General features: G+C 47.9%; 1 pseudogene; it reads right to left on the minus strand.

Moving 5' to 3' along the window:
• Positions 1–579: 579 nt before the first annotated feature.
• LOC102487748 (60S ribosomal protein L15 pseudogene) lies at positions 580–1,198 on the minus strand (annotated as a pseudogene).
• Between the last annotated feature and the right edge of the window lie 13,359 nt (positions 1,199–14,557).

Here is a 14,557-nt window from a genome sequence, read left to right on the forward strand (position 1 = left end):
GCAAGCCCTGCTCCTCCATTCTCCTCTCGGGATCTTGGGCACGCATGCACATGCGCCCGGCGTGAGTTTTAAGCCACCGGGTCCGGGACGCGAACCGCGGTCGACTACGTGGGAGTCCAGTGACATAGCCATTACGCTAACTGCTGGTTCCCCCTCCCTCTCTTCTGAGGCCCTGTCCATGGCAGACTTGGTTGGACATTGCCTACTGGAACAATGTCTTCCTCACAGACAGACTTTGGGCATTGAGTGGCTAAGTTTAGAAAAGGTAGCTAAGCCATCGCTCCCATGGGAGGGAGAGACAGACAGATGAATGGGGGGTGGTGGAGGACACCCTAACAGGATTTTCACACTATGATCCACCCGCTCAACATCAAGCCAGCCAGGATCACAGACATTACCCAGCTGCAGGAAGAGGGCTCAGGATGCAGACCTGGGACTTTCCTGTATGACTTTAGTATTACAGGCCATGGCGTTGTGGCTGCCCACTATGGCTGGCCTATAGCCAATAAATTCTTTTTTTAATTTTTTTGACTGTCCTAAATTGTTTATTAGGTATGAATTTTACAAACATTTCTTAGATTACTGGTAACGGTGGAGCTGGTAAGTATTGCACCTTCTCCAAGCTGCAAGGTGAGAGCCACCAATTGTGTGGTGGAATTTGTGGCCCTTTCCAAGTCCTCGGCACTTGCGACCTGCGGATGTCAGCCCACGCATCTCCCTGTGCTTGTGGACTGGCTTGGTAATCCACCGGGTGTCAGGGTTTCTTCTGAGAGCTTTATGGAATGGATCAATGAGGATAACCTCGCAGAATTTGTATGTGGAATCTTCACCCACCCAGTAAGAATTCAGGACTCTGAGAGCCCCACAGGGGTGTCCAGCTCGCTCCTCTGCAACAGACTGGAGGCTCCGAGCAAACTTGAGCACCAGGCTTGCCATAGGTTGCACCCATGGGGACTGGACGTTTACGGCCTACACGCCGCACATGAATCCTGTATATCACATAACCTTGCTTCGCCTTGTAGCCCAGTCTTTGCTCTTTATCCGGCCAGGTGGGGTGGGGCGCCCTGTGCAGCGCCGAGAGCTGGCGGTACTGCCAGCAGCGGACACGCAGGAGAAAGCGCATCACGTTGGACTGCTTCTTCCGCCACAGCTCCTGGATGTACTTGTACGCGCCCATCTTGGCTTACCTGATGGCTGCCACCAGACAGAAAGGATAAATTCTTTTTTTAATAGACCCTAGTTGATTTTAACACCCATCATGTCATGAATTCGTAGGGAATAGGTTCCAGACGCTCAGGCTCCTTTCCATTGGTTCTCACCAAGTGTGCTTCTCTGGGTGAGGCAGGCTGGCGCTTCAGTTGAACCCAGGTACCTTTCTCTTTGGCTTCCTTATTTTCTGGTCATTTCCTTTCACACATTTTAGAAAGCTGTCTCTTCTCTCAGAATGCTTAAAATGTTCAAGACGCACATTGTTTCTCTAGGCAAGAATCTCGCCCTTAGCTTGTTTACAACAATGCCAACAGCATGCTGGGTAGCGTTGTAGACTCTTCCAGTTTTGCCACGGTATCTTTTGTGGGGCATTCCTTTGTGAACAGTCCCCATTCCCTTGATGTCTACAGTATCACCTTTCTTGTAGATTTGCATGTATGTTGCCAAAGGAACCACTCCAGGTTTTCTAAAAGACCTCGAGACCATATATCGGGTGCCTCTCCTCTTTCGCATTGTGTTCGTCATTTTAGTGAGTTATTGGAAGATGGCAGTTGCAGACAAAAGACACCAGTAAATTCTTAATGATGAAAGTGTATTCTGAGGTCTGTCGTGCCTTGAAGAAAATTTGTAATTTCTTTTTTTTTTTTATTTTTATTTTTTGGAGAGGTTCTTTCTGTAGGGCACATGCACTCACTAGAGAGACAGAAAGTGAGAAATCACTCCCCAGGGGGGATGGCCACACCGCAATCCCTTCTCCTCCATTCTCCCCTTGGGATCTTGGGCATGCACGCACATGCGCCCGACATGAATTTAAGCTACTGGGTTCTAGGACTTGAACCGTGGTCGACTATATAGGAGTTCAGCGACATAGCCATTATGCTAACTGCTGGTCCCCCAAATTTGTAATTTCTTAATAACAAATTCTACATGCAATTAGAAAATAAGTGTGTGTATGGGAGGGGTGTTAAAAAGTTGTATTTTCCCTCTCTGTGGCTGATGCTTGGCATGCGTGATTGCCCTAGTTCCTGCGTTCACCAAGCTGAAGTTCCTGGGTTGGGACTGACCAGGTTAAAGGGACTTGGGAAGATGCACTTAAATCGTGTTCACCATGCAACTGGAAGCTCAGAGAAGTTGCCTGACTTGTCTGTGGCCGCACAGAAAGGTTAGGGAACTCCAGTGGGTGTTTCAATTCCTAAAATACCCCAATGGCTGGATGATACCTAAATTGTGTGCGTTTTAAATGATTACAGTCACACCAACCTGTCAGGCTAATTTTGTGTGTGTGTGTGTGTGTGTGTGTGTGTGTGTGTGTAGGGAGAGATTTTTGCTATGGGGCACGTATGTTTACTGGAGAGACAGAAAGTGAGAAATCACCCCTCGGGGTCATGGCCACATCACAATCCCTTCTCCATTCTCCTCTCGGGATCTTGGGCATGCACACACATGAGCCTGGTGTGAGTTTGAAGCCGCCAGGGCCGGGATTCAAACCACAGTTGACTACATGGGAGTCCAGTGCTGTAACCATTATGCCATCTGCTGGTTCCTACTTATCTTTTTTAAAAATCCATTCCTGGGCTAACCAGGCTGGGTCCCACAATGGCTGACAATGCAATTTGAGTTCCAGACCTGGAGGCTTGAAAAACACTCTAGGCACATGTGCATGCACGCCTGAAATCCTGAGAGAAGAATGGAGGAGAAGGGATTGTGGCATGGCCACCCCTCTGAGGGGTGCTTTCTTACTTTGTCTGTTTCTGTCTTCAGCCAAATGCAAGCCTCCTATAGCAAAAATTTAAAAAAATCTGTTCCTATGTGAAGAAAGGACTAGAATATTTAGGATTTATTACATGCCAGGCTCTCAGCTAAGTAGTGGGTACACATAGTCCCTTATTGGAAACTCACAACCCCCGTTTTCTAACTTCCCAAGGTAAACTTATGCTCTGGAGTCGTACCTGAGACCAAGGTGCACCTGCACCGATTGTTAGCTTTATGGTTTGAGGCTAGTGGAGTCAGCTCCCTGGACCTTGGTGTCTCCATCTGCAAAGCTGTCGTACAGTAGCTCCTTCATCGAGCTGTCATGAGAATAATTGAGTGAGAGGCCCTGCAGTACACATCAAGTCCTACCCACTTTCTCCTCTCATTTCTATTGTTTCCTTCAAGTTCTGCTAATTAGAAAAAAAAATACTTGGGTGGGTTTTTTTTTCCAGCAAAATATTGTGGTGTGTAGAGAATGAGACATGAAGTGTTATGTACCCAACACAAGAGTCACACCCTAGGGCCAGGCAGTGGGGCAGAGTAACACAACTGAACCACATGGGAAAGGTTCTGGGTTTGTGTCCTGGGACCATCCTGAGTACACCGGGTATGTGTGTGCATTTAATTCTGGCTGCCCGAGCCTGGGAGTGGTCAGTGTGATGACCCTGTTGGGTGTGCCTTTGTCTCTTTCCATCCGTCTCTCTTTCATGGAAGAGACAAATGAATTAACCTGACGAAGAAGAAGAAAAGTCACAGGTGATACTGCCAGATCTCTTTCTCTCTTACTTTGCTGACCTTGATGAAGAAGAAGAACAGTCAGAGGTGATACTGCTAGATCTCTTTCTCTCTTACTTTGCTTAGGACAGATGTAGAAATAGTCCCAGGGCCTAATTTATGAGCCAATGATTAAAAAGAGGGGAAAACATGAATAGGAGTCACTGCTTGGTCCCCAGGGTCCGAGGTGGATTTTAACCCCAACCTGTACCTCCTCCCACCCAGTGAAGACTGCGTCTGCTCCTCCTCCCAGTCTCACCTGAATGCCCGATGGGCCCTGAGGAGAGAGATGCCATCCTGGCTTCTGAAAATAACTGGAATAACCAGCATGGCTGTGGCCTTCTGTCTAGGTAGAGAAATAGCATGCTGAAGTCTCCCCATCATGTTCAGGGAGCCCCAGCTTTCAGGGGAGTTCAGCCAGGCACTGAAGCAGGGGACAAAGGACAAGATACGGCTACTGTGGTGTGTGTGTGTGTGTGTGTGCACGTGTGCATGCTTATGGGGGATTAGGCATTCTATGGAGCCTCAGCCGGGAGTGCCACGGAAGGGTATGGTAACTAAGAGGGCTTCCCTGTAAGGGCGGTGCCACTCGAGATCCCAGGGCTGGGCCCTGAGTTCTGTTGGACCTGTTCACCCTGGTAATGGCTGGGGTGTTGTGCTTACTGTGGGGGGAGGCATGCTGGTCACAGGGGTCAGCATGGGGTGTGGAGTCCATGAGAACCTGGCCCGGATTAATAATAACTTACTGGTTCAGGCTCCACCAATGAGCTCTCCTTATGGGACATGAGCGAGGACACCATTGCCCTTTGACCCTATGTTGTTTATCCACCACCCCGCAAGGCATATGGATGGCTGACCCGCTGGGCTCAGGCCCCATGCAGATCACCCCGTGGGCCACTGCTTGGATCCCACATAATGTCCCCGTCCTCCTACGCGAGTCATCAGTCGCATTAACAATCTTTCGCTCCTTCCTGCTCCCCACCAGACTTAGCTTCTGAATTATTTAGCAAACTTCTGACTAGCTCAAAGGACGTCTTTTCATCCCGCTAATATATTTTTTTAATTCCCTCACTAAGTATAGGATTTGAGAGCATCTGCCTTTTTAGTTTAGTTTTTTTAAGTTTATTTTATTTCTTCCATGACTGAGCAAGAGAGAGAGGGTATCCTCAACAGGGTCTTGATACGATCCACCCCCAGCCAGCCCTGGATCATGGGCATCGGGTGTGCCTAGTGGTGTCAGGGAGGTCTCTGGACATGAACCTGGAACCTCTCCAAAACCTCTCCAAAACCTCTCCAAAAAAAAAAAGAAAGAGAGAGAGAGAGAATGCGACAACCCACTTTGAGTTCTCCGAGGGTCTTGAGCCATGGGACGTGCCTTTCAGCCGCTACAGGATGTGGCTGTCTTTAGAAAGAGTTGGTCCTCGGAAGCCAGAGGAGGCTTGTTTTACCCTGGTGTGAGAAACAGAGGGTTTCACTGTTGGGCTAACCCTTTGAAGCTCGTGCTCAACTTGGCTTTGATCTTGGGGATATGGCAGCGAGGAGGAAAGCTGGGCATCGGTTGGCAACAAACTCTGCCACTGTATCATTGCCTGGACTGCGGAGAGGACCAGCTGACCGCAACCCTGGGCAGGTCCTGGAGAAAAATTACAGGGCCAGGCTTAGGCTGCAAGGCAGATCAAAGCCCGAGCCACGGCATGGGAAAATACTGAAAGGGACTTCAGATACTCAATGTTTTCAGTAAGAGTTGAGTGGATATCTTCTCAGCAGGGAGGTATCTTGGGATTGCAATGAGAGGAGGAGGAGGCTCTCTCAATCTCTCTGTAGATTCCGCTCAGCTTTGGGTCCTCATTTCCGTGACTAGGGTGGCATGAAAATATTCTGCAGCCTTAGCTCATATATTTTCATATCTAGTTATTCCTTTTTCACTTTTTAGTCCTTTCTCATTTAAACTGGCTGCAAGATATGCATTGCTTCAGTAACAGGTTGGTAGGCAAGAAAAGCAGACGAGTGTGAATGCTTGGACATTCAAGTATCAAAACTCAAGACTTTGAAGGATGGTGACTGGTCAGAAATCAGTCAGTTCTTCCCTCTTCAACCACCCCTGAGTAAAAGTCCCTTGACATGGAAGACAGGAAAAAAAAAAAATAATAATCAGAGGGTTAGCTGTAGAAGGAAATTCCGGGAACCAGCAGTTAGCGTAATGTAGAAGGAAATTCTTATATGGGTCCCGAGAAGGTGTCCTGAATCCTGTCCATCTTCCCCAGAGTACAGTAACAATGATGAACCTCGCCCCTCCTCCCAACCCTTGGCAGGTTAGGGATAATCCAAGAGTAGCTGGTCACCTGTGTCTCCTTTTTTTTTTTTTGAAAGTTTATAGTTTATCTGGGGCCAGCAGGTGGCATGGTGGTTAAGGGCGCTGGACTCCAACAAAGTCAATCATGGTTCAAGTCCCAGACCCTGGAGGCTTGCCTTTTCCCTTTCTCTCTCTCTCTCTGTGTGGAAATGCTTAAATAGTAATAATAAATAGAGAAAAATAAAATCATTTTTATAAACTTTATTTGCATGAGGGAGAGAGACAGAGCATCCCCGACAGGATCTTGATGTCATAACCTCCCATCAGCCTTCAGCCATCCCTGCATCATGAACGTGCTTTGGCCAATATACACGGAAAGGTTCTGAGACTTGAACTGGGAACCTTCCCGTGTGGGGTTGACGGTCAGTGTCGCATTTACCACTGGGCCATTTTCTGGCCCGTTACGTGTGTCTCACTGCTTGGTTTGAAGCCTGGGGATTTGGTAAACTTCATCAACCCCACCTAGCTAGGAAGGATACAATAAAAATGGCTGCTTGGCATTTTCTTGGCAGGAAAATCTTGAAGTGGCCTCATAAATCCAAAGCCCCCAGCAATGGCAGACAGCAGCTGAAATTCCTCTGTGCCCCGGAAGAGAGCGTGGAAGTGGCAGGGACGGAGCTAGTTCCGGGGGGATTCTGCTATGCAGTCGAAGGGGCTGAGTGGCAACCTGACTCTGGGGTCTCAGTCTTGGAAGAGTGGGGTTTTTTCCCCAATAGGGAGGGGGAAATCAAATAGTTTAGACCAAAATTTCTTAAGGAATCCAGACTAATACTTGCCCAAAGCACTAGCCCTTTGACTTGGAAACTCTGCAGGAGAAGCCTGTTCACCTCCAGGAAGACGTAGTGTAATGTTGGAGCCTGCATGTGCTGGAGTCGCAGCCACTAGACACAAGTAACTATCCCAATGAAATAGAATTCGGTTAGAATCAAATTCTAATTCTGGGGCCAGCAGATGACATCATGTTATGTCACTGGACTCCCATGTAGTCAACCAGTTTGAGTCCGAGACCTTGCAGCTTAAACTCAGGCTGTGTGTGTGTGTGTGTGTGTGTGTGTGTGTGTGTGTGCACACACACACGCATGCGTGCATGCCCAAAATCCCAAGAGGAGAATGGAGGAGAAGGGACTGTGGCATCGCCATCCTCCCTGGGGGTTGATTTCTTACTTTCCGTCTCTCTGGCAAGCAGACATGCCCTGTAGCAAAAAATCTCTTAAAAAAGAAAAGAAAAAGAAAAAAAGTGATTTCTTTCCTCCCTTGCATTAGCCACAGTTTGAGTGCTCAAAAGCCACATGTGACTAGTGGCTACCTGTCTAACTGTGAGAGCAAAAAATGAAGCCAGTGATTTAAGAAAGGGTTTAATTAAAGTGTGTTCTCGGAGGGTGACTTACAGATGGGGGTTTGGGGGATCCACAAAGGCCAATTTTCATACATGGGCAGCTACATGTTTCATTTCCCCATGTCCCCCTTTGCCATCCGTGCCGAGTGCCATATGTGGTGACTGCAGCCCTGTAGCCCAACCCAGCCTTTGCCTGAGCTGCTGTGCCTTCTCCAGCCTCCTCTGCACTGCCAGCGAGGGGACCCATAGGCGGGTGTACCTCCGACAGAAAGCTTGCCTAAGGGTGGTACCGACGAACTTTGAAATACAGTGGAGGAATGGAAGGGGTGTCCGCTCGACTCGCTTACACACATACACTGCCATTGAGCGGAGCAGCTCGGTGCATCTTCGCTGTCACTGGAGGTTATACTGGGCAGTGCCGCTGCCTTGGCTGCTGCCCCTATGGAGACAGTGCAGCGACCACGACCCACCTCCCCCCACCTCCTGGCACACACACAGGCAGGCTGAATCCAGAAAACGCAGCCACTAGTCTCTGACCCAACATCTGTGACGGTGGCCACGTTTAATTACTGGCGTCGCTGCTGCTGCTTCGTCCCCAAGCAGCACTCACTAGTACCACCATTTCTGGTTCTTTGATACTGAGAGCAAGCAAGCCAGTGTTGTCAAGCCTCAAGGTTGGCAGATAATCAGGGTATACCTACTCCTCCAGCAGTTGCCTCAGAGGTCCTAGTCTCTGTGAGACCTGATGACTTTATGACATGGACATCCTGGGACCAACGGACTTCCTGTGTCTTACCTGGAGTCTGTAAGTCTGAGCAGGGCAGGTAACATCATGGCTTGTGTAAGCCTCACATGGCTCAAGTGAACCCTCCCGGCTCCACCATTCTTAGGAGAGACTTTGAGTACCTCTTTCTCTGAAAAATGAGATTACTGGCCCTACCACATACGATTGTAGAGATAAATGAAAACACCTAGAATGGTGGCTGGCATCTAGTTGGGCCTCCCATTGACTGGCTGTCCCAGCTATACTGCATCCGGTTTTCCATGGGCAACCTACAGAGCTTTGTCGGTTCCCAGAATGCTCCATTCCCATCAACGTCATCACCTCTTCTTCTCCCAAGACTAGAAAGGAAGCCAGCATTCTCTAACAGATACGGGAGTCAGAGACAATGGGGCTGGGACCCTAGCCTTCACCTATTCTGAAGTATCTCTTTTTCTCAAAAATGAGAAAACCGTGCTTTCCTCATAAGATTGTGGGAATGCATGTAAAACACCTCAGATGGTAACTGGCACATAACTGGGTCTCAATAAATAACAGCTGCTATGTTTACTTCTGAGCTGCCCCCTGGTATAATCCACATTTCTAGGGAAAAACAGTAAGAGGGAGGAGAGACAGCAGTGGCCCCCTGCACCACAGGCCACTCCATCTTGCCATCTGGCATCATGAGAAATTGCCCTGCCACCTCTGTTTTTTTGTTTGTTTGTTTGTTTGTTTGTTTGTTTAGAGATTTTCACTGTAGGGCGCGTGCGCTCGCCAGACAGACAGAGAGAGACATAGAGACAGAAAGCGAGAAATCACCCCCCAGGGGGGATGGTCACGCCGCAATCCCTTTCTCCTCCATTCTCCTCTCGGGATCTTGGGCACGCACGCACACGCGCCCGGCGTGAGTTTTAAGCCACCGGGTCCGGGACACGAACCACGGTCGACTACGAGGGAGTCCAGCGACATAGCCATTATTACGCTAACTGCCGGTTCCCGCCCTGCTTCATTTGTGAAAGCTGCCTCATACCTCAGTCTGCACCTGGTTTGCTCTGGGGAGCGTTCAGGCGTTTTTCAGGGGGTGCTGTGGTGACCCAGCCTGCCATAGTGTTCCTTGGCCCAAGGGCCAGATCCCAGCTGGGAGGACAGATCGGTCGGTCAGTGTGTCCTGAAAAGATGAATTAAGTGATGAAATATCCACCACTTCCCCGGGGGCTGCAAAATCCTAGGTCGCTCCCTGAGCCCCCACAGTCGCATCTACCTGAGAACGGCAGTGTGGTAGTCCCAGAAAGGCATTCGGTTCTGGTCCTGTTTCCTACCCATCTACCCCCGAGTGGAGGAATTAACTCCTGATTTCACTGCAAAGACGGAAATAGTATGATGGAGACAAAAATACTTGAGCCTTGGAGACAGGTACCCCGAGCTTCTCATTGCAGCCTAGCTGCACTAGTCAAGTATCTCTGGGTAATCCACTCAACGCCTGGACCTCTACTTACTTCTCTAGATTACTGGGGAATCCAGAGCAGTCCTAACCGAGGGGGTTGAATGGGGCACAGCCATAAGACATGACACTCTGTGAGGCTGACTCACATAGGGAGGCTCTGAGTTTCTGTCTGGGGACCTTCCTAAGTACCCCTGGCAGACGTTCGCCTGTGATCCGGGCCTGACTGAAGCTGTAGTTGGGTTGCAGTGTCTAGACTGTTGGGGGTGCTTGCTCTGTTTCTCTCATGAAAGACTAAAGCAAACTTCTTGATTTTTGTTTGGTTTTGGGGGGGGTTGTGTGGGGGGGGAGAGGTTTTTGCTACAGGGCATGTACGCTTGCTAGAAAGAGACAGAGAGACAGAAAGTGAGAAATCACCCCCCGGGGGTATGGCCATGCCACAATCCCTTCTCCTCCATTCTCCTCTCGGGATCTTGGGCACGCACGCACACGCGCCCGGCGTGAATTGAAGCCACCGGATCTGGGACTCGAACCACGGTCGACTACGTGGGAGTCCAGCAACATAGCCATGACGCTAACTGCTGGTCCCTAAAGCAAACTTTTAAGAAGTACTATGAAAGAAAGGAAAAAACGATCACAATGGATTGTAGGAAAACTTTGGGAACTCTAAAAAGTTCTGTCTCGGTTAATAAAAGGCTACCAACTTTGAACTAGGCTAGAGAGAGAGAGATAACAGACGCATGGTTCTGGTCTTCCATAATGTTGGCAGGGGTGTGGTCAGTTACAGGTGTGTAGGGTCAGAATGCCTCTGGATGTCAGACCCTCCTCCTGGCTGTGTAGTCTGCTATGTTAGGCGATTCGACATAAATCCACTTCATACGATTAAAAGTGCGGTTGTTTATAGACTTATAATAGGGTTTACATCAGGATAAATTCATCGTAAACTGAAAATATTGTAAGTAAGAAGTGCATTTAGGGCCAGCCAGGTGGTGTGGTAGTTAGGTGGCTGGATCCTACGTGGCCGACTATGCAGTTTGAGTCCTGGACCTGGCGACTGGAAACACGTGCTGGCCATATGCATATGGGTGCCCCAGATCTCGAGGAGAAGGGATTGCAACATGGTCATTTCCCTTGAGGATACTTCTTGATTTTTGTTTGGTTTTGGGGGGGGTTGTGTGGGGGGGGAGAGGTTTTTGCTACAGGGCATGTACGCTTGCTAGAAAGAGACAGAGAGACAGAAAGTGAGAAATCACCCCCCGGGGGTATGGCCATGCCACAATCCCTTCTCCTCCATTCTCCTCTTGGGATCTTGAGCGAGCACGCACGCACGCACGCACGCACACGCGCCCGGCGTGAATTGAAGCCACCGGATCTGGGACTCGAACCACGGTCGACTACGTGGGAGTCCAGCAACATAGCCATGACGCTAACTGCTGGTCCCTAAAGCAAACTTTTAAGAAGTACTATGAAAGAAAGGAAAAAACGATCACAATGGATTGTAGGAAAACTTTGGGAACTCTAAAAAGTTCTGTCTCGGTTAATAAAAGGCTACCAACTTTGAACTAGGCTAGAGAGAGAGAGATAACAGACGCATGGTTCTGGTCTTCCATAATGTTGGCAGGGGTGTGGTCAGTTACAGGTGTGTAGGGTCAGAATGCCTCTGGATGTCAGACCCTCCTCCTGGCTGTGTAGTCTGCTATGTTAGGCGATTCGACATAAATCCACTTCATACGATTAAAAGTGCGGTTGTTTATAGACTTATAATAGGGTTTACATCAGGATAAATTCATCGTAAACTGAAAATATTGTAAGTAAGAAGTGCATTTAGGGCCAGCCAGGTGGTGTGGTAGTTAGGTGGCTGGATCCTACGTGGCCGACTATGCAGTTTGAGTCCTGGACCTGGCGACTGGAAACACGTGCTGGCCATATGCATATGGGTGCCCCAGATCTCGAGGAGAAGGGATTGCAACATGGTCATTTCCCTTGAGGATGCCTTCTCTCTCTCTCTCCCCCTCCCTTGCTCCCTTTCTCCCTCCCCTCCCTCCCCCTCTGTCTCCCTCCCTCTCTCCCCTCCTGTCTCTCTCCAGGAAGTTTATGTGCCTTATAGCAAAGTTAAAACAAAAATTAATATACTTAACCTACCAAATGTCATCGCTTAGCCCAGCCTACCTTAAGCCTGCTCAGAATGCATGAATTAACCTATAGTTGGGCAAAATTACCCAACACAAAGCCCGTTTTATAATAAGGTGTAGACTATGCCACATAGTTTATTAAATACTGCGCTGAAATGAAAAACAGAACACCTGTATAGGTACTCAAAGGACAGTCTTCACTGAGTGTGCATTGCTTTTGTCCCATCATAAAGTTGAAAACAAGTTGAAGCATTGTAAGCTGGGGATCATCTATATTTAATATACTTTTATATGTATAGGTCGTTAGTCTTACCCATTTTCTGTTACTGTAAGAGACACCTAAGCTAGGTTTATTGGGTTGTCAGAAAAGTCATGACATATTTTTGTGTGTTTTCCTATGCAAAAATGCGTCGTAACTTTTCTGGCAACCTAATATTTATCTCGGACCTCTGGAGCCTGGGAAGTTCAAGATTGGGTAGCCACATCTGGCGAGAACCTCACACTCTCACAATATGACACATGGCAACATGCGGCAGGAGCACGGGTGAGCCGTGAGCAGGCACGTACAAAAGACAAAATACAAGAGGTGGACTCGCTCCCTAACAGCTTGTTCTCATGGTAATTAATCCAGTCCCCCAAGAACAAGAACTCGCTAAATCTCACAAGAATTAACCCAGTCCCAAGAGTGGCATTAATCCCTCTTAATGACTTAATCACCCCTTAATACCTCTCAATAACTTTACATTGGCAATTAAATTTCAGCATGAGTTTTGAAGGGGATAAACCATATACCAGAGTGGCGTTATCTTTAATCCTGCCAGAATTGGAGAATGAAATGAAAAGCAGGCATCATCTGTAAGAAATATATCATAATAGAGGTGCTATAACATATGGATCTAAATATGATTTATACAGAACATGAGTCTTGAGAGAGCAAAGGATTGTGGTAAATAGTGGAAGTTAGTGAGGAGGTGATGGGGGCGGAGGCGTGGAGCCGTGGAGCCAGCCAGCTCTCCACCGTCTCACAGTGACTTCGCTGGTGCATTAAGACTCCCCCAGCCCAGCTTCTGCTTGGGGAGCCCCAGTGGAGGGTTTGAAAAATCCTTTAATGTCGTCATTCTGAGGATACCCAGGACGGGTATGATATCACTTGGAAACTATTTCATGAACAAGGTATTGAGCCATTGACAATAAGTCAAGCTTCATGAGCTAATCCTGGAGCACCCCGAGCTCCTCTGCAATATTTGTGTGTGTGTCGAAGATGGGCCAGATTTTTTGTTTTAAAAGAATTATGTATTTAACTTTATTTGTTCACTCATTTATTTTTAATTTGACCAGGAGAGAGAGAGAGAGAGAGAGCATGAGCACAAACGAGAAAGCGGGCAAGCAAGCCACCACGTCCAGAACTCAAACTGTGGGTGGCCACATGGGAGTATGTAGCCCCTTAACCACCATGCCATCTGCTGGTCCCCAGAAGATGAGCCGTATTTAAACTGAGAGAGGAAGTGGGGTTATAACAGGGATGGCAGGTAGCAGGAAATGAAGCTATGTGATCATCCCTGCTCTGTGTAAGTCACAGTGGGGGAAAGATTTGAGGATAGCCAAGGAACTTGACCCCTGAACACCCGCATCCTTTCACGACATGGGACTCCCCTTCTTTCTGTATCCCCAGCCCTTCCTTTATTTAGGGTGGATGCTGGAAAATGGATTATTTCTGGCTTACACTGTGTAAGCATTTAAAATTGAAATAGAAATTGCCACATGACCTCCTGGAATGTACCATGAGTAACACTCCAGTGTTTTGCATTCTGCCCTGATAGGAGATAGTATCAATCTGTATTTTTGGTGTTGTTAAAATTTTAGGTGAAAAATGAGTAAGTTAAAATAAAAAAAATGTAAAAAAAGAAAAGAAAGAAGGAAAACTGAGAGGTGGGCAACCAGTGTGTGATGGTTAAGGCAGCTGGATCCCATATGGCCGACTACATGGTTCAAGTCCTGGACTCCTTGAAAAACACGCTGGGTGCATGTGCTTACGACTCAGAATCCCGAGAGGAGAATAGAGGAGAGGGGATCGTGGCATGGCCATCTTCCCCACCCCTCGGAGGGGATCTCTCACTTTCTCTTTCTCTCTTTCTCTAGCATGTGCACATGCCCTATAGAGAACTAAAACAAACAAGCAAAAAGATCATTTAAAGAAATTGGGAGAACCAGCAGTTAGCGTAATGGCTATGTCACTGGACTCCCACGTAGTCGACCGCGGTTCGTGTCCCAGACCCGGTGGCTTAAAACTCACAGCGGGCACATGTGCATGTGTGCCCAAGATCGCGAGAGGAGAATGGAGGAGAAGGGATTGCAGTGTGACCATTCCCCCTGGGGGATGATTTCTCACTTTCTGTCTCTCTGTCTGTCTCTGTCTGTCTGGCGAGCGCACGCGCCCTATAGTGAAAATCCCTCCAAAAAAAAAAAAAAGAAATTGGGTGTTTCCTTGATTGTTAGTGAGTTCAAGACTTACAGGATATTTTGACTTCTCTTTTGCGACCTGCCCACTAATGCTTTGCTTAGTTTTCTCCTGGATTTGTGGGTGTCATGATGAAAATGGCAGCCCCTAGGACTGTGTGGTTCCACAGCCTCTGTCATTTATCCTTTTCTCGTGCATATGTAGGGAGGGATTCCTGATGAGGGAGGGAGTTCCAAAAGTTAGTGTAAAAGTGGAATTAAAGTAGAAGTTTATCTTGGTGCAATTTTTCCAAAAAATAAAAAATTCATGCATAGTTTTTTTTTTTTTTTTTGAGAGGTTTTT

The sequence above is a fragment of the Tupaia chinensis genome, unplaced genomic scaffold (assembly GCF_000334495.1).
Source record: "Tupaia chinensis unplaced genomic scaffold, TupChi_1.0 Scaffold000078_1, whole genome shotgun sequence".
NCBI lineage: Eukaryota > Metazoa > Chordata > Mammalia > Scandentia > Tupaiidae > Tupaia > Tupaia belangeri.